At 42.0% G+C, this 18,785-nt stretch overlaps 1 protein-coding gene across 1 annotated transcript in view; it reads right to left on the bottom strand.

Moving 5' to 3' along the window:
* PIP4K2A (phosphatidylinositol-5-phosphate 4-kinase type 2 alpha) overlaps nt 1–18,785 on the bottom strand; it is a 157,623-nt gene that overhangs the window by 94,138 nt on the left and 44,700 nt on the right. The gene's annotated exons all lie outside the window — the stretch shown is intronic.

Below are 18,785 nucleotides of genomic sequence, written 5' to 3'. Positions count from 1 at the left end.
TTTACAGGTGGGGGAACTGGCCCAGAGAAGTGAAGTGACCTGCCCAAGCTCATACAGCAGACAAGTGGCAGAGCTGGGATTAAAACCCAGGACCTTCTGACTCCCAGGGCTGTGTTCTATTCACTAGGCCACACTGCTTCAGTAATAATTTACTTGTTACCTCAATGCACCCGTACAGTTTTAAAAACAAACCTTTGCTTTAAGAGTATCCTTCAAAATTCTGCATGTGCACAGTTTGGTCAGCATTGTCGATCCTACATGAATCTCTTAACCACACACTCTATCCATGGGTATATTTCACTCTTAGCACCATCTTTGAAGAAGATGGATACCTATACATGTCCTTTGAAATTCAGCACTGCTATAATTTAAGGATATCATGTTTACTTTTTTTATTTAAATGGTATTTGGTGAGCGCTTATTATGTGGTGGGCACTGATCAGATACAAGAACTGAGCAGTGAAGGACTCCCCATAATTACAGGGTGAAAAACAGACAAGGAGCTGGTGAAGGACCCTGAGAAGGAGAAGCAGCATGGCCTAGTAGAAAGAACACAGGCCTGAGAGTCAGAGGAACTGGGTTCTAATCCTGGCTCCACCACTCGTCTGCTGCTTGACCTTGGGCAAGTCACTTAACTTCTCTGTGCCTCAGTAACCTAATCTGTAAAATGTGAGATTGTAAAACTGAGAGCCCCATGTGGGACATGGACTGTGTCCTACCTTATTATCTTTTATCTACCCCAGCACTCAGTACAGTGTCTGGCACTTAGTAAGTGCTTAACAAATACCTTTTTAAAAAAATTAAAAAGGAGGAGCTGCCAGAGAGATAAGAAGAGAACCAGATGAGGATAGTGTCAATGAAGCCAAAGTTGGATAGTGTTTCCAGGAGAAAGGAACGGTTGAATACAGCTGACAGGTTAAGGTGGGTTAGGATGGATTTGACAAGTGTCCAATATGATAGTGGAGTATTTGGTGGAAATATCAGTATTTAGTTCCTAAAATGTTACCCAGTGTCCGTAGTGCACATCTTCACCAATGTTATATTGGAACTTAACATTAAGCCCGTCCCAGGCAATTCACACCTCAAACTATCTTCCCCAAAAGGCTTGCTTCTTGCAGATTTGTCTCAGGAGTAAAAGGACAGAGTTTGGAAGTGGCTATAAAGCAAAACCGTTACAACTCCATTCACAGCAGAAAGGAAAGGAGTTTAAAAAAAAGATAAAAAGATACTAGAACCTACATAATAGAGCAAGTGAATTTGTCACAGTAGAAATGGAGGGCTGGAGTTAAGGGCCCTGACTTCATTAGCTAGGCCTAATGTTTCCGAATCCTAATGTTCGGAAGACCACGTGCTTCTTTCCTGGCACCTGCTCTCTACTCTGTTCTGATCCTTCTTGACCTCTCGACTGCCTCTGACTCTGGGGACCACTCACTCCTCCTTGTCGGTTTTGTCGACAAAGATATAAAGCTGGTTTTTCTCTTACCTCTCCGACCCACCCCCTCAGTCTCCTGCACTGGCTCCTCTCAGCCTGTAACTGCTCTGGGTCCCCATTTCTTCTCATTCCCCTCCAATCTACGCTACATGCTGCTGCAGGCATTTGTTTTCTTGAAGCGTCGCTCATTCCACATCACCCCTCTCAGTCAATCAATGGTATTGATTGAGCACTTACTGTGGGCAGAACACTGTACTAAGCGCTTGGAAGAGTACGAAACAGCTGAGGTGGCAGATATTTTTGTCACCGCATCAAGCAAAAACTCCTCGCAAATGGCTTCACGGCTCTTTATGAACTCTCCCCACCTTATATATCATCCCTCTTCACAAGCTACTCTCCAGCTTATTCTCTTTGTTCCTCCCAAGTCAGTCTTCTAGCTATACCTCCTCTAGATTGTAAACTCCTCTTCTAGACTGTATATTCCTCCTCTAGACTGTAAGTTCCTTACGGGCAGGGAACATATCTACTAACTCTCTTGTATTTTACTCTCCCAAGTGCTTAGTACAACACTCTGCACACACTTAGCGCTCAATAAATACCATTGATGGATTACCTCATTTTCAACTCTCCCATCCCTATCCCCTCACTCATGCTGTTTCACCAGCTTGGGTCTCCCTTCCCCGTCCTTATCCAAGAGACCACAGACGCAGCATGGCTCAGTGGAAAGAGCACGGGCTTTGGAGTCAGAGGTCAGGGGTTCAAATCCTGGCTCCACCACTTGTAAGCTGTGTGACTTTGGGCAAATCACTTAACTTCTCTGTGCCTAGGTTACCTCATCTGTAAAATGAGGATTAAGACTGTGAGCCCCCCATGGGACAACACCTTGTAACCTCCCCAGCACTTAGAACAGTGCTTTGCACATAGTAAGCATTTAATAAATGCCATCATCATCATTATTATTGTTATCACCCCATCCTTAAAAGTCCTCCTGAAAACTCACCTCCTCCACCTGGCCCACCTTGATTAAATCAGGACATCAAGTCAAATCAGGACATCAACTGCCAACCCATATTTACCCAATAGTGTGAGCATTTAATACTACTACTACCAATAATAATAACAATAATAATAATAATAATAATATTGGTTAAGCATTTACTGTGTGCCTAGGAAAATACTAAGGGCTCAGACTTATACAGTATATGCAGGTTGGACCCAGGACCTGTCCCATATGGGGCTCATAGTCTAGTGGGGAGGGAGATCAGCTATTTAATCCCCACTTTGCAGATGAAGAAAGAGAGACATGTTAAGTGACTTGTCCAAGGTCACAGAGGAGGCAAGTAGCAGAACTAGAATTGGAACCCAGGCCCTCTTACATGAAGATATTTATTTATAACCTCCCTCAGCACTTACGATCAATTGTATAGACAATTTATTATGATGACCCTATTTATAATATTTCCACGTCTGTTTCCCCCATTAAAACATAAGTCTTCTAAGAGCAAGGACCGTGTTTTGTGCTTCTATCATACTTACCGACATGCTTAGCTCAGTGTATTGCACCAAGGAGAAATCTTTATTATTACTGTCCTGACCGTCAGTCACTGTCCCAATGTAATTAAAAGGCCTAGACACTCCTTGGGAAAGGCATTAGTCCATGGACATTGTTTTCGATGATTTTCATTCAAATAATTATCACACCAATAGAGCCAGTGACAAAATTATTTTTGTGGAGCTAAAAACCTACTCCTCTACCCAGCCTGGGAAAGTGGGTGTAACCCTGTCAGTAGGCACATCAGGAGTCTTGGTTAAAAATATTTCTCTGTTCTTTTCAGTTTGTTCCACCTTCTAAAATCCTCATCCTCTCATACAGAACGATCCAGACATCTGCGCATTTATCATATTTTGTGATGAGGAGTAAATTAGATAGTCTGCTCTGAGAAGAGGCTGACTGATAAAACCAAAGTGCTCTGTCAACTCTTTGGGTTTTTCCACTTAGCCCTTAATTTATTTTCATTTAGGATTTTATTTGAAACTGTCTACAATATGTACGAGAAACTTTGGACTGAAAAATCAAGCAGCAGCACTGCTTACTAGATAGAGCACAGGCCTAGGAGTCAGAAGGATCTGAGTTCTAATCCTGACTGACACATCTGATGTGTGACACTGGGAAAGTCACTTAACTTCTCTGTGCCTCAGTTCCTCATCTGTAAATGGGAATTAACACTGTAAACCCTACGTGCTACATGGACTGTGACCAACCTGATTAGCCTGTAATTACCCCAGTGCTTAATAAAGTGCCTGGTGCATAGTAAGTGCTTGAAAAGCACCATCAAAAAAAAAAAGCCTTCTGTAAAATCATTTGATTTATGGACCTATGCATATAAACAATACAAAAATCTATATTTATTCAGTACCTCAGTACCATTCATGGGTTCATTCATTCATTCAGTCATATTTATTGAGAACTTACTGTGTGCACAGCACTGTACTAAGTGCTTGGGAAGTACAAATCAGCAACATAGAGAGACGGTCCCTACCCAACAACAAGCTCACAGTCTAGAAGGGGGAGACAGACAGCAAAACAAAACATGTAGACAGGTGTCATAGAAAGCACTTGACATATTCCATTAAAAAACAAAAACAAAACACTTTTGCTAGCTAGGAGGCAACTGCCGTATCCAGACCACCCTTGAAATGGTTTGATTTTCAGGACAGAGGCTTCAAAAAGATCACACCAACAGGCCGAAACAAAGCTGGTGCCAGGCACTGAGTAGCAAAGTCACAGGACAGCAGTGGTCCTCTTCACGTGCCCAGATGTGGAAAGGATTGTCAGCTATACAAAGATCTTTTCAATCATATTCACATGAATAGTTATCTTCAAACACTGAAGGACAGACACATATTAAGGCCCGTGTAAAGCTTGTTTGGGTATTTATTAAGCACTTATTATATGCCAAGCACTGTGGTAGATGCCAAATAATCAGATCAGATACAGTCCCTATCCCACATGGGTCTCACAATCTAATAGAGAAAAAGAGAATGGATACAGTGTAATGGAATATAACGGAATTTAGTAAATTATGACTAATCTACTTTGTCTGGAATCTAAGCCATTTGTATTGTCTTCAAACACTGATTTTCACAGTTCTAATAACCTTGGCCAAGGCAGGTGCTCTTACTATCGAAGTTTTTTTTATTTTAAATCTACTTTTTCAAGGTAGAACTACCTTTTGGGACGTATTACTGCACACAAAGGCATTTTGGAAATGGTCCATTTTGGAAAAACAGTTGCCTTTTGACTTAGGGTTTTTGGATTACATGTTAGGCAACCATCTGCTCGACTAATTACACAAATACCATTTCAGACTGATCTACTTCGCAATCTTAGAGACACCAGAGATAGTTATCTGAATATTTTATGGATGTTTATCGAGAAATGCTCTTCACAGTTAGTTTTTCATAACCATCCACACTATTGAATTCCGTTGGCTCTTTAAAAGATAGCTTAAAGCTTTACAGAAATATTATATACCTTAGCTAAAAAAAAATCTTCCAGGTTTCTGTTATATGGAGAAAGGGTAACATTTAATTTACAGCTACTGTCAATTAAATGCCAATTAAGTAATTGAGCAATGCAGTTAAGCCATAAAGTATGAGTCATCCAGTGCTGAAGTTTCCTGAGGGTAGTAATAATGTTCAGGCCTTCTTTTTTTTCCCCAGTTTATTGATTCAGTGAGCTATTCTGCTTTGTAAAATGCAAGTGGGTTTCAAAAATGTCCCTAGCAGCTAGAAGGTTCTTATAATGCTCTGAACAAAGCTATGTCCAATTGAAATCTCTGCTCATTTTGCCAAGTCAACACTGCTTTTAAGGGAAAAGTGAGCTCTTTAAGAGGCAATCTTTTGAAATGTAAAATTTGTGAAAAATTGTAAAATCCTTCTCTTGGCAATCCAGGCCAATATCACTAGGGAGCTGACTATTACCAGCATTGGAAAATACAGCATCACAGTTGGTACTTTGCAAATTTTTTATCAGTAATTATTCTCATTAAGGAGTTTTATTCAGAAGCTGTCACGGTTAAAATATAACACCATTAGTGAAATTCTATTCAGTTCTGTTAAAAGAAAACACCATTAGTGAAATTCCATTCGGTCTGGCTGAAAGCTACATCGGGAGCCCCTGATTTGCTGTTTTGAAATTATATTTTCATTCAATTCAAAACAGGGGGTGTGGGGTTCCAGAAATTGGCTTCTGTACGGCTTTCCAACAGCTGCTGGCCCCAAAATTAATGTCAGAGTCAAACAGGAACTGCCTAATGGACCAATCCCAATGTTGAGGCAATAAAACAGCTGTAGTCTCTGATTATATTGTAAATAATATTTGCTGGTGAGGGCTGTGGTAAGCCAGTTCGCTAGGGTGGTTAAATTACCCACAATGAATTGGAAAAGTCCTCCGGATATTTGAGGCATAAAGGAAGAGAAATGTAAGAGAGTCTTGGCTGAACAGAGAAAGTCCTCAACATCTTCCTAACGGCTTTTCAATAAACTTTTATCCTACAGTTCTGGTGCATTAATATCAAATTCTCCTGGAGTGTGGATTCACATTTTATAGTCTTAAAATGCAGGCAGGTGAGCTCCTTAAAAAAAACAAAAACATTTGTTGAGCACTTACTATGTGCCAGGCACTACAAAGCATGGTAAGAAATTACTTTGTGCGAGGCATTGTTCTAAAGCACTGGGGTAGATACAAGATCATCAGGTTGGCATCAGGTTGGGCACAGTCCCTGTCCCACATGGGGCTCACAGTCTAAGTATGTTAGCATATGCCAAGGGTGATGCTATCTTGATGTGCCAGGGTTTAGGATCAGCATCAATCAATGGTTATTTACAGAGCAGTCACTGTGTGCAGAGTACTGTACTAAGGACTTAGTCACTTGAACACCCTGAGGCACGGTATAATTTACTGTCCCTTCCCGTTCCATATGACATCATTATGTCTGCTGTGTGACCTTGGGCAAGTCACTTAACTTCTCTGTGCCTCAGTTACCTCACCTGTAAAACGGGGGTAAGGGTGTGAGCCCCATGTGGGACAGGAACTGTGTCTAACTTGATGAACTTATATTCATTCATTCATATTTATTGAGCGCTTACTGTGTGCAGAGCACTGTACTAAGCACTTGTGAAGTACAAGTTGGCAACACAGAGACGGTCCCTACCCAACAGCGGGCTCACAGTCTAGACGGGGGAGACAGACAACAAAACAAAACATATTAAACAAAATAAAATAGAGTAATAAATATGTACAAACATATACATATATACAGGTAATGCATATGCACATCATTAACAAAATAAATAGAATAGTAAATATGTACGAGTAAAATGGATAGAGTAATAAACCTGTACAACGTATACAGGTGCTGTGGGTATATCTACCCCAGTGCTTAGAACAGGGCTTGGCACACAGTAAGCACTTAAGTATGATCATCCACATTATTATTAAGGCTGCATGCACATCATAAACAACATTTTGCAGAATTGTACCTGGAGGATTTTTCCCAGTCAGTCAATCGATCAGTAGTATTTATTGAGCGCTTACTGCATTCAGAGCTCTGTACCAAGCACTTGCTGACAACGAGCTTACAGTCTACTGCTGATCTCACTCAAGCATCTCCAGCAGCTTGGCCCAACTTCTGGCTCACTAAATGAATCACCTCCATGATCTTCTTGCCCACCCCTCCTCACACCCCCAAGTCATTCTCCTGTCTCTACAGCACGCCCTCACCCCTCTCCCTACGGCCTCCTCTATTCCACGTGGAGTCTTCTAACTTTTATTCATTTTGTTTCTACCCAATAGACCTCGCTGCTGCTGCCACTCTCCCAACTCCTTCGACAGCAGCCGTCCCCACCCCTCAAGGGTCGTAATGTTGGGGGGCCGGAGTGGGAGGGGTCATGCAGCCAGATAGCGTGGAATGGAGATGAAACCAGCAATGGAAGAGGAGAAGGTGGAGGGTTACAGGGAAGAACTTCCCCTGCCTCCTCCTTCATCACCTCAGTGTCCATTAAAGAGTAATCTTTACCAAAACATATTACTCCTCGGAGCCCAATTACCCCAGAGGGAATTTCACTGATCAACTACAGATCTTTCCAGAGCCTGGGGTCTAAAATGGCTTACTGATTTCATAACAATGAAAACAATTCAAGGAGAATAGCATTCAACATTTTGTCTCCAATGTCTCCAATTTTTTAAAAAGTTACACAACAAGAATCTCCAACGAATTAGTTTGTTCGATGCAATTTGCAGTGGAAGAAAATGAATCACTCGGGAAGCAAATATTTTCCTAGAAAGAGCCAAGATGCTTGGCCAAATAAAACTGTTTTTGGAGTATGTACTGTTACGCAGCAGGAGCGACAGCAGCAGAATAGAGTGAATTTAGCTCCAAGGACAGATTTCTGTCTGCCTCCCCATCCAGATTGCAAGCTCCTTTTGGACAGGGAACATGTTACATTGTACCTTCCCAAGTGCTTAGTACAGTCTTCTACACACAGTAAATGCTCAAAAACTATGATTGGTTTCTTTCTGTGTCCTACATATTTCAATTCAAAGGAACTTCCAGAGGTTAATTGGCCCAGCTTTCTGCCTCCAGGCAGAGGAATCCATTTGGAACAAGTGGGTTCCCTTACACTTTCCTTAGAGATCTCAAGGTACGAAGACATACAACTTTACAACTTTCCCTGACAATCCGTTCTGATTTTTTATAACTCTGGTTTTCCAGAAGTACTTCCTAATATTCTAACCACTGTCTCTCCTTTTCTCATTTAAGTCTTTTATCCCTTGATTTTAAAATTATCATTAGTGGAATTAGTAATTGTAGTAGTATTGTTATTATTATCATCATCATTTTTGTTAAGCACTTACTATGTGTCAAGCAGTTTTCTAAATGCTGAGGGTAGATAGAAGTTAATCCAGTTGGACAGAGACCCAGCCCCACACGGGGCTCCCAGTCCAACTAGGAGTTTTTACTTACATTTTTACAGTTGGGGAAACTGAGGCCCAGAGAAGTTAAGTGTCTTGTCCAAGATCACACGGCAAGCAACTGGCAGAGCTGGGATTAGAATCCAGGACCTCTGACTCCCAAACCAATGTTCTTTCCACTAGATCATGCTGCTTCTTGTTTGGCCCCCCATAGCCAGGGAGGACAAGTGATTAGTGTCCTTCCCATAAATATGCTTTATGTACTTGGAGATAATTGTGGTTGTCCCTTAGTCCCCGTTCTTAGCTAGTCTGTCACCATCTGTCCTAGGCCTATTTTCCATTCTTTTAATCTCTTTCGTTCCTCTTCTCTGACCTTTCTATTTTCTCATCATCCTTCATAAAATGCAGTAAGCCTGTTGGTCCCAGAACTCTAGTCAGAGGCTGGCCAAAGAGGAGACTGGCCGGATTATTTTCCAACTTTTGTGTATTACTTATGTAAATACAACCCAGCACCCTGTTATCCCCTGTAGTAACTGCACAGCACGGCTGATATGTCTTTGTTAATGGTTTGTCTATTTTGGAAAATGTCAGCAAGTTCAAGAAGGGTTTGATGTGCTGATGGATTGGACTGAAAGCCTCCCCTAAGGTGCTACTTCTACTAATAATACCAATAGTGGTATTTGTTAGGCACTATGTACCAAGCACTGTTCTAAGAGCTGGGGTAGACACAAGATCAACAGGTCCTACAATCGAAGTAGAAAGAAGAATGGGTACTGAATCCTCATTTTACAGATGAGGAAACTGAGGCACAGGGAAGTTAAGTGACTTGCCCAAGGTCACAAAGCAGACAAGTGGTGGAAATGGAATTAGAACCCAGGCCCATGCTCTTTCCACTAGGCTATACTGCTTCCATCTATTGTTTTTCCTTGGCTGCATGGTCTGCTAAATTAAGTTGGTATAATTTGCCTTTCAACTGAACATTGTTTAAGGAGGCATGTTGCTGGATTGGAATGAGGTGCAAGGCAAAAAGAAAGAAAAGTGTAACTAGGGGAGTGAAATGACTAGCCTGCTGAAGAAGGTTGTACCCAAGATTTGGTGTACCCAAGATTTCTAGACTGTGAGCCCGCTGTTGGGTAGGGACCGTCTCTATATGTTGCCAACTTGTACTTCCCAAGCGCTTAATACAGTGCTCTGCACACAGTAAGCACTCAATAAATACGATTGAAAGAATGAATGAATGACTGAATGGTGAGGATGGATGAACCAAGCATAATTGTGCCTCAGTTACCTCATTTGTAAAATGGGGATTAAGATTGTGAGCCCCATATGGGACATGGACTGTGTTCACCTGATATCTTGTATCCACCCTAGCGCTTAAGTGTAGTGCCTGACACATAGTAAGTGCTTAATAAATTCCATAAAAATTAGTCAAGTGAAATAGGAATTGGATGGTGAGAAATTATAACATACTTGGCAAATTCAAGTATGGGTGAACAGAAACCAGCAAGGAAAAAAGCCCAAGGCTATAGGAAATATTTGTACTTGAAATGTTTTAACAAGTTCTATATGGAAATTTTAAAAAAGTATGAGAGAAAGAATGAAACTACCCCAAGCCTCCTTCAAGATTCAGAAAATGTTCAACTGCTCAAGGCTGCTTCCACTTTGTGACTCTTTTTTCCTTTCAAGACCCGACGATGTAAACCACTAAAATTAACCATCTGTAACTTGACTATTTTCAAATCAAATTGAAAGAAGTCCCAGACATACAAATTTTCCCTTCATTTCCCTTATTAGCTTGAGCATCACTCGCACACTTGGATCTGTACCCTTTAAGCGTTTATATTCACTCCACACTCAGTGCCACAGCACTTATGTACATATCCTTATTCTCTCTTACCATATCTGTAATTTATCTTGAAGTCTGTGTCCCGCTCTACTCTGTAAGCTCCTGGTGGGCAGGGATTGTGTCTATCGGCTCTACTGTATTGTACTCTCCCATCTGTGTATTACTGTGCCCTCCACACAGTAAGTGTTCAGGAAATACCACTCATTGACAGTCAACAAGAACAATAATATATTTTAAAAATCGCACCAAATACCATCAATTCATTATTCCACAGTTAATTTCAAAATGAGCTTTTGGAATCTTCACAATTAAAAATGAAATTTAACTATTTAATATGGTACACCCCAGTTCTGAAATGACTGTGGGGGAAAATTTGTGTGCAGACACCCACAAATCCCCTCATGTCACAAAATAAGATATGCCTCATTATGTCCTCGGCTGCACCCATTTACCCAAAAAAACGATGAACTTTGCATGCACGCTGGGGAGACTGTTTTGAAAAGCTCATCAATCTGAAAATGTACAATCAAATACTTCAGAAGAAGCAAAGATAGCAGACACGAAAATACTGCTGAGCCCAAACCTTGCAGGCAACGTTTTGCAGCTAACAACGTCAAGATATTTTTTCAGCCTACACCAAACCCAAATTGTGGTTTTTCTAAAGTACTCACTGAGCTCAACTTCCTGTATCTACTTCTCTATAGCTCTGGGGCACGCCACCTGTAACAATTCCACACCTCTGCCCTGATACTTAAGAAAACCCAAGTCCCAAATCCTAAACTTTTTTTCTGTTCTAAAGTCTATTTAATATTTCTAGAATCATTCACAATGTTGTGGCGTTAGGGCTTCAAGGTGATTCTCTTCATTTCTCTCCTTGTCAGCCTCGTTTGTTATTCTGGGGACCGAATAAGAGAGCATGATTTTAAGTTGTGCAAGTTAAATTACGCGGGTTCAAATTAAGTTACGCGGGTTCTAATCCTGGCTCTGCCACTTGTCTGCTGCGTGAACTTGGGCAAGTTGGTTAAATTCTCTGGACCTCAGCTGTAAAATGAGGATTAAGCCTGTGAGCCTCATATCTACCCAGCACTTAGTACAGTGCCTGGCACATAGTAAGCACTTAATACAAGTTTTAAAAAGAAAATTAAAAAAGCTACTGCTTTGTTGCATCCTAAATAAGGAGAAGCAGCATGGCATAGTGGATAGAGCACAGGCCTGGGAGTCAGAAGGTTGTGGGTTCTAATCCCAGCTCTGCCAACTTGTCTGCTGTGTGACCTTGGGCAAGTCACTTCACTTCTCTGGGCTTCAGTTACCTCATCTGTAAAATGGGGATTGAGACTGTGAGCCCCTGTGTGGGACAGGGGGCTAACCTGATCCATCCCAGTACAGTGCCTGGCACATAGTGGGCACTAACAAATACCATTATTATTATTATAACTAAATCAGTTATAACTAAATTATAACTAAATAATGATATTTATTGAATACTTACTGTGTGCAGAGCACTGTACTAAGCAGTTGGGAAAACACAATATAAAAGAGCTGGTAGACATGTTCCCTGCTCACAACGAGTCTACAGTCTAGAGGGGAAAAAAGACATCAGTATAAATACACTGTGGATATGGACGAAAGTGCTGTGGGGCTGAGGGAGAGGTGAATAAAGGGTGTAAATCCAAGTGCAAGGGTGACGCAAAAGGTAGTGGGAGAAGAGGAAATGACCTCTTGGAGGAGATGTGGTTTTAATAAGGCTTTGAGGATGGGGGAGGAGTGATCACGAAGAGGGAGGAGAGGGAGGGGAGGCAGTTCCAGGCCATGACTCTGTCCTTCTAGAGAAGCAGGGTGGCTTAGTGGAACAGCACGGGCTTGGAAGCCAGAGGTCATTGGTACTAATCCCGGCTCTGCCACTTGTCAGCTGTGTGACTTTGGGTAAGTCACTTCACTTCTCTGGGCCTCAGTTCCCTCATCTGTAAAATGGGGATGAAGACTATGAGCCCCATGTGGAGCAATCTGATTACCTTGTATCTCTCCCAGCACTTAGAACAGTGCTTGGCACATAGTAAGCACTTAACAAATACCATTATTAATATTATTATTATTATTATAGGTAACTGTGGTTTCAAGTCAGACTCTAAATGTCATTGTTACTGTATTTACTTATGTTCACTTCACAAAATAGCTTTTAAAGCAACAGCACTTTTGAGAGGGTACACTGTACTGCCTTTTTTTTAAAAAAAAAAACATTTCCTTTCCAATGAATAACAGACAAGACATCCCCCCACCCTTCTGACACCCCACCCTGCACCCATATTCACAGTAAGTCATTGAGGCTCCCTCAGAATGGAGTGTTTTTGTTGGTGTGTGACAGTGGGCCTTTCTTCAGAGAATGGCTCTGCTACCCAGTGACTATGTTATGGAAGGTATCCCACTACATCTATGCCCATTAACAATGTTATAGGGCAGAAGTCCTAATTTAAATAATAACAATAATAATAATTATGGTACTCGTTAAGCGCTTACTATGTGCTGAGCACTGTTCTAACCACTGGGGTGAATACAAGTTAATCAGGTTGGACACAGTCTCTGTTCCACATGAGGCTCACAGTCTAAGTAGAGGGACTAGGATTTAATCCCCATTTTACAGATGAGCTAACTGAGGCACAGAGGAGTAAAGTGATTTGCCCAAGATCACACAGCAGACAAGTGGCAGAGCCGGAACTGGAACCCAGGTCCTTCTGACGTCCAGGCCCGTGCTCTATCCAGTAGGCCATGCTGCTTTCCTTCTGGAGACTCACAGTCCAGGCCCTCACGCCAGGAGTGTGCAAACACTCCCTGCCCTGGGAGGTGTCTATTAACATGGCATTAATTAATTATTAATGTGATATCCCCCAAGGCGCAGTCCTCAAAATCGCAAAAACGCAAAATAAAACAAAATCCTGGTCTCTAGTGAGCTTGGATTTCTGATCTTTCCAAAGTTTAACTGCTGAGTCAAAAAAAAAAACCCTGAGTTTTCCTTGCTGACTGGATAGAAAACTGGATTCTTGGAAACTGGATGCCACATTTACTGCCACTGCAGGCAGAGATCCTCTGTGGAAATCTTTCCTATTTGCAAACCACCTCAAGAGCTGATCCTTCGTTGGATTTTTGCAGCAGTAAAATCTTCCACTTCGGCCTCAGTTTCAATGGACGGGAGAGGTGCAGGGCTGTTTATGAAGGATACGTAGTAGCATATGCTCGGGTGCTTGGAAGACAAGAACAAAACTCCAGGTCAAAATTAAAAAGTTGGACATTAAAGTTAGGAGATGTGACCCTCGTAAAAAGGTCATATTGTATGGCACTCACCCAAGCACTTAGCACTTAGTAATGGGCTCTGCACATAGTAAGCGCTCAATAAATACTATTGATGATGATTTCTTGATATATTTTTCACACAGGTCATCATTATCAACTGCACTTTTCGGTGAAAACAGCTATATGAGGTGCTGAGGAATTACTGATATTAATGTCTGTCTCCGCTCTCTAGACTGTAGGCTCATCATGAGCAGGGAATGGCTCTGCCAACTCGGTTGTATTGCACTCTCCCAAGCACCTGGTACAGTGCTATGCACACAGTTTGCTCAATAAATACCAGTGACGATGACAAAGTAAAGACCCGGTTTCTGCCCTCGAAGGGCTTTTACTATTGAATGACAGTTGATGTGAAAACACTGCAATATTGCAATATTAAGTATATCTAGAAACCTGAGTAAGATAATCAATGAATAGCATTTACTGAATGCCTGCTGTGTACAGAGCACCCTTCTAAGCCCTGGGAAAAGATTAACAGAATTAGTAGATACAATCCCTGCCTTTAAGGAGATTACAATCTAATAATTGAGAGCTAGAGAACAGAAAATGGGGAAAATGTGTGTGACCCCAGTGTGTGGGCTGGAGATAAGCAGCTGAATATCAAGATGACAAATCCCACTCCTTTTTTCCAGTCTGACCTCAATTTAGAGCTCGGTGGTCAAATTTATTAATCCCGAGAACTCACTCCTTGACCTCCATGTGCACCACAAAACACAATGGGAGGGATAAGACGGTGGCTCACCTGTCATTTTCAACAGGAGAGTTCATCATCATCACAACCATCATCATGAGAAGGGTGAGGGCTGTTAGTGTGGTAGGCACTCTGAGGGGAGAGGGCAGGTGTCCAAAGATTACTGACCTGAGGTGATCTAGCGTCCTTCTCGCCTCACTCCACACCATCATCAGTGATTATCATCAATTGAGTGCTTACTGAGTGCAGAGCACTGTACTAAGCACTTGGGAGAGTACAATACAACAGAGGTGGTACGGCTCACGAGTCTCCAGCTTACTGCCCACATATCTGGCCTGTTCCCAGTGGTCCTGGGGGCCACTGGACCCCCGGGTGCCAGCTGCAAAATAACAGCAGTCGGACACCCACCCTGAGCCTGCATCGGTCCAGAGCTGACCATCTGGAATTGTTCAAGGAGAAGGTTTACACGCACCAGTAGCAGAACAAAGATCTCTCAAGGACAGGATTCCCTCCTAGGATCGTCAGAGGGCAGAGGACTGAAGCTGGGAAAGGGTGTGACGTTTCCCAGCCAGAAATGCCGCCAAGTCCATTAAAAAGGCTGAGGCTGGCTGCCTCGATGACACCAAGCAAAAACATAAACAGGCAGATCACTTAGAGCAGAAGAAGAGAATAGTTTCTGTAAGGTCCTTGCAGACAGGGAACGTGTATCAATTCTGCTGTGTTGTACTCTCCCAAGTACTTAATACAGTTTTTCATCAGTCAGTACATTGCATTTATTGAGCTCTTATTCTGTACAGAGCACTGTAGTGAGTGCTTGGCACAGTACAATATAACAATAAAAGAAAGCCAGTCCCTCCCACATCGAGCTTTTAGATTGTGAATCCCCTGAGGGACAGGGTCTGGATCTAAACCCCACCTGCGTATTCTTTCCCAGTGCTTAGTATAGTGCTCTGCACACAGTTATGTGCTTAATAAACACAACCACTATGACTATAGCGATCTGGGCACACTAAGCGCTCAGCAGATACCACTGATTGCTATTTTCCTAGCATTTCATAAAATGTTAGTCTATGGGACTCTTATCCTCTTTCCTTCACTAAACTAATATACACCAGATGCTATTTGATGTGTAGCCAGCTGTTGGTGAGGACTATGACTGGTAGAAGTTTAGGTAGTGGAAAGAGCCCGGGCCTGGAAGCCCAAAGACTTGGGTTCTAATCCTGGCTCTGCCACATGCCTGCTCTGTAACCTTGGGCAAGTCACTTCACTTCTCTGGACCTCAGTACCTCTTCGGACTGTGAGCCCACTGTTGGGTAGGGACCGTCTCTATATGTTGCCAACTGGTACTTCCCAAGTGCTTAGTACAGTGCTCTGCACACAGTAAGTGCTCAATAAATACGATTGATTGATTGATTAATTGATCTATACAAATGGGGATCAAGACTATGAGCCCCATTTGGGTCAGGGACTGTGTCCAACCTGACTACCTGCTGTCTACCCCAGCACTGAGAACAATGCTTGGCACATAGTAAGCACCTAACAAATACCACAATTATTATTATTACTATGAGCCCCATGAGCTGTAAAAGCACAATGGTTGTGTTTATTCTTTATTGCTGTAGTTTCACAAGTTTAAATTTGGTGGCAAAAGTGCCCTTTATATTCAGGAACAATTATTTTCAACCAATTGTTGATCTTACTAAGAAAACTGCTGCCCATGAACCTTGAGTAACTGCAGCCATGCCAGCCTGGCAATAATAACTATGCATTATTGAGTATTTATTTAATTTATTTATTTATTTGCACATATTTATTACTCTATTTATTTATTTATTTATTTTACTTGTATATATCTCTTCTATTTATTTTATTTTGATAATATGTTTGGTTTTGTTCTCTGTCTCCCCCTTCTAGACTGTGAGCCCACCGTTGGGTAGGGACCGTCTCTATATGTTGCCAACTTGTACTTCCCAAGCACTTAGTACAGTGCTCTGCACACACTAAGCGCTCAATAAATGATTGATTGATTGATTGATCTGTACAAATGGGGATCAAGACTATGAGCCCCATGTGGGTCAGGGACTGTGTCCAACCTGGCTACCTAGTGTCTACCCCAGCACTGAGAACAATGCTTCGCACATAGTAAGCACCTAATACCACAATTATTATTATTACTATGAGCCCCATGAGCTGTAAAAGCACAATAGTTGTGTTTATTCTTTATTGCTGCAGTTTCCCAAGTTTAAATTTGGTGGCAAAAGCACCCTTTATATTTAGGGACAATTATTTTCAACCAATTGTTGATCTTACTAAGAAAACTGCTGCCCATGAACCTTGAGTAACTTGAGCCATGCCAGCCTGGCAGTAATAACTATGCATTATTGAGTATTTATTTATTTATTTGCACGTATTTATTACTCTATTTATTTATTTTACTTGTACGTATCTATTCTATTTATTTTATTTTGTTAATATGTTTGGTTTTGCTCTCTGTCTCCCCCTTCTAGACTGTGAGCCCACTGTTGGGTAGGGACCGTTTCTATATGTTGCCAACTTGTACTTCCCAAGTGCTTAGTACAGTGCTCTGCACACAGTAAGCGCTCAATAAATACGATTGATTGATTGATTGAGTGCTTACTGTGTGCACAGCACTGTAGTAAGCGCTTGGGAAGTACAAGTCAGCAACATATAGAGACGGTCCCTACCCAACAACGGGCTCACAGTCCGAAGAGGAAGGAGAACAGCTACTGAATCCCCATTTTACAGATGATGTGATTGAGGCCCACAGAATTGAAGTGACTTGCTCAAGGTCACACAGCAGGCACAGGATAAAAACTCAGGTCTTCTGGCTCCCAGGCTCATGCCCTTTCCACCAACCACCAGCCATAAATGTTATACTAAACAGTACCATGGCATCTGTATTGGTCTTCACTTCACAATATGTGTGCAACAAAGACTACACAAGAGTGCCAAATGCCCTTCCTCAGCTCCCAAGTCATTAGAATTCACTGAGCTCCAGGGTGTACGTGGCACTGACCCAGACATTATCTAAAGACAGACACAGGCGTTGCTTTCCATATGTTCTCCTTCTAAATCAAACAACAATGCAGACCATCCTGTGAAGGAGACACACATAAATCTATGCATTAGGAGTCCACAGTATCGCAAGAGTCCAAGTAAAAAATTAAACATTAACTAATGAGGACAAAATGGAATGAACCTGAGCAGCGAGTTAAATTAGAGTTTGCCTTGTTGCCCTGAAAGTTAGAATCACTCAAAATGAACCTGACTACTCTATTTATTTATTTATTTTTCTTACTTGCACATATCTATTCTATTTCTTTTATTTTGTTAGTATGTTTGGTTTTGTTCTCTGTCTCCCCCTTTTAGACTGTGAGCCCACTGTTGGGTAGGGACTGTCTCTATATGTTGCCAATTTGTACTTCCCAAGCGCTTAGTACAGTGCTCTGCACATAGTAAGCGCTCAATAAATACAATTGATGATGATGATGCCGGATAATGTATCATTGATTATCATTCACTTTCATTCATTCATTCATTCATTCAATTGTATTTATTGAGCGCTTACTGTGTGCAGAGCACTGTACTAAGCGCTTGGGAAGTACAAGTTGGCAACATATAGAGATGGTCCCTACCCAAAAGCGGGCTCTAAACTGGTCTTCTTTTGTAGCAACAAATACCATAGTATTTTCATCTGGTCCTCATGCTAGTCCAAATTTCCTTAAGCCCAAACTCAATTTCCCTTCTTTTGTTCCTATCATGTTTCTCCCACACCACTTTTTTTAATGGTATTTGTTAAGCATTTACTACGTGCCAGGCACTGTACTAAGCATGGGGTAGATACAAGGTAATCATGTTGGACACAGACCCTGTCCCACAGGGGACTCACAGTCTTAATCCCCATTTTACAGATGGGGGCAACTGGGGTGCAGACAAGTGAAGAGAAGCAGCGTGGCTCAGTGGAAAGAGCACGGACTTGGGAGTCAGAGGTCATGGGTTCTAATCCTGGCTCTGCCATTTGTCAGCTGTGTGACTTTGATTGTTACCTCATCCATAAAATGGGACAACCTGATTTCTTTGTATCGCCCCAGCGCTTAGAACAGTGCTTTGTACATAGTAAGCACTTAACAAATGCCATCATCATTATTATTATTAAGTGAAGTGACTTGCCCAAAGTCACACAGCAGACAAGTGGCGGAGCCGGGATCAGAACCCAGGTCCTTCTGACTCCCGGGCCCATTCTCTATCTACTAGGCCATGAGAAGCAGCGTGGCTCAGTGGAAAAAACCCAGGCTTTGGAGTCAGAGGTCGTGAGTTCTAATCCCGGCTCTGCCACTTGTCAGCTGTGTGACTTTGGCCAAGTCACTTAACTTCTCTGTGCCTCAGTTACCTCATCTGGAAAATGAGGATTAAGACTGTGAGCTCCCCGAGGGACAACCTGATCACCTTGTAACCTCCCCAGTGCTTAGAACAGTGC

This window comes from Tachyglossus aculeatus, chromosome 13 (genome assembly GCF_015852505.1).
Source record: "Tachyglossus aculeatus isolate mTacAcu1 chromosome 13, mTacAcu1.pri, whole genome shotgun sequence".
In the NCBI taxonomy this organism is placed as follows: Eukaryota; Metazoa; Chordata; class Mammalia; order Monotremata; family Tachyglossidae; genus Tachyglossus; species Tachyglossus aculeatus.
This window is presented reverse-complemented; position numbering and strand designations above follow the sequence as displayed.